The following is a 2,678-nucleotide window of genomic DNA, read 5'->3' as shown; positions in this document are numbered from 1 at the left end:
CCTCCACTCTGTTCTGTTCTGTAGTGTTAAGGCTGACCTTTAGCTTAGTGAATGTTTTAGTCTCCTATTGGTACCGTTACCAATTACCACAAACTCACTGGCTTTGAATGACACAAATTTTTGTCTTACAGTTTTTGATACCAGAAGTCTTAAAATCCAGGTGTCAGCAAGGCTGCATTCCTGCTGAAGGCTCTAGGGAAGAGTCAGTTCCCTTGTCTTCTCCAGCTTCTGGAACCACTTACACTCCTTGGCTCATGGCCCCTTCCTCCATCTTCAAAGCCAGAAGCATAACATCCTCCAAGCTGTCTCTCTCTCTGACTCTGACCCTCCTGCCTCCCTCTTGAAAGAACCCCAGTGATTACACTGGGCCCACCTGGATAACCCAAAATAATTTCCACGTTCCGAGATCCTTGACTTAATCATATCTGCAAAGTCCCTTTGGCCATGTAAGGTAAGATAGTCACAGGTTCTAGGACTTACGAATGGACATCTTGGAGGGCCAGCCATTATTCAGCCAACCACAGTGAAGCTCCTTTTTAGATAGAGCATTTGATGCAGAGTCTGTCAGGGGACCACCATGAGAAAGGGAAGGAGGAGACTTTGCAGCCTAGTCACTCTGTGGATTCTGTGGATGATTCTCCCGTTTGGAAACGCCAATCGGTAAATCTCTCGTACTGTCTTCAGGTCTGGGTGCACTGTTTTGCATATGCTAGGTGCTTGGTAACCACTGGCTCAAGGCTGGCGATGAAAGTCAATCTGAAGGGGTCTCAGTTGACAGGCTCTTTCAAGGTCATCACTAAAGAATCTTCTGAATTAACAACTCCACTCCTAGAAGCCCTTCTTTGGAGCTAATTTCGACCTCTCCTACCATGATGGAAGCTTGTTTGGTTCTTAGGGCAAGTATACAATAGCTTCTGAATGGAACACCTGTAGACTGGAAAGGCACCATCAATTTGCTTACACCTTTTGAGCAGGTAAAATCTTTTCAACTCCTTTATGCTTTCTCTGCAAGGCTGTCATTCTACTCACACTGCAACAAACTTTACTCTGGTTTTCCTAAAGACCCCCAAATTCTCCTGCATCCAACCTGTCACTGCTAACAGATACCCACCGAGTGATCTGTTGCAAGCTCACCTTCTTTCCTTCTCCCCACTGGCCTTCTGTTCCTGGCTGATTCTAATTTGTTTCATTACAGGCAGACATCATGACAGAATAGAAAGAACACGGGATTTGGAGTTAAAAAAAAACAAACAAAACATGAATTGTAGTTCAGCTCTGAACCTGTTGGCTGCGTGACATTCAGCCAGCCGCCTCTCCTCCAGAACCCAAGGCTTTTCATTTGAAAGGGGACTGGGGCTAGAGGTGTGTGTGAAAAATCCCTGTGCTCAGTCCCTCCCTCCAAAGGGGTGAGGACGGGTGAGAGTCTCCTCCGGCCATCTGATAGAGTCTTGCTTTTTTCACCAAGCCTCTTGATCAAGTTGTAGCCGGACGAGCACTGGCTGAGCTTTACCTTTGGAAGCTCAAAATGAAACAACAGCTTTAACAAATGAGACCTTGAGCCAGACAGAACATAAAGCAAACCAGTCATCCTTGCCATTAGCTCAAAATGGATCAAAGACTTAAATATAAGAGCTACAACCATAAAAGTCTACAATTCTAGAAGGAAACATAGAGCTAAATGGTCATGACCATGGCAATGGTTTCCTGGATATGACACCAAAAGAACAAGCTACCAAAGAAAAAATCAATAAATTGGATTTCATCAAAATTAAAAATATTTCTGTTTCAAAGGATACATCCTGGCAAGGATACATCCTGATGAGGATACTTCCTTGCTATTATAGTGTTTCAATAGCGCCGAATAAAAAATTGCACAGGCATGGTACTGGCATAAGAATGGACATGGAGATCAATGGAATAGAACTGAGAGTCCAGAAATAAACTCTCACATTATGGCTAATTGATTTTCTACAATTGTGCCACAACAATTCAATAGGAAGGAGTAGTCTTTTCAACAAATGGTGCTGGGAAAACTGGATAGTGACATGCAAAAGAGTAAGTTTGGATCCCCCTTACTTTTTACCATATGTGAAAATTAACTCAAAATGGACCAGAGATATAAATATGAGAACTAAAAATATAAAAATCTTAGAAGAAAACATAGATGTCAATCTGTATGACCTTGGATTTGGCAATGGTGTCTCAGATATGGCACCCGAAGCACAAACGACCAAAAACCAAGTAAATAAATTGGAAGTCATCAAAATGTAAAACTGTTGTGCTTCAAAGGACACTGTCAAGTGAAGGACTGGAACGCTCCTGTATTGCTGGTGGGAATGTTAAATGGTGCAGTGATGGTGGAAAACAATAGGCAATTCCTCAAACAAATTAAACCTAGAACTAACATATGACCCAGCAATTCTACTTCTAGGTATAGACCTAAGAGAATTGAAAACAGGTGTTCAAACAATGTGTTGTGTGCAAATGCTCATTGCAGTACTATACACAATAGCCAAAAGGTGAAAACAACTTAAGTATCCACCAAAAGATGAACGGATGGGGCACCTGTCTGGCTCAGTTGGTAAAGCATACAACTTTTGATCTTGGGGTTGTGAGTTTGAGCCCCATGTCAGGCGTGGAGTTTACTTTAAAAAAAAAAAAACGATGAATGGATAAAC

This window comes from Ursus arctos, chromosome X, assembly GCF_023065955.2.
Source record: "Ursus arctos isolate Adak ecotype North America chromosome X, UrsArc2.0, whole genome shotgun sequence".
NCBI lineage: Eukaryota > Metazoa > Chordata > Mammalia > Carnivora > Ursidae > Ursus > Ursus arctos.
Note: the sequence above shows the minus strand (reverse complement) of the source record.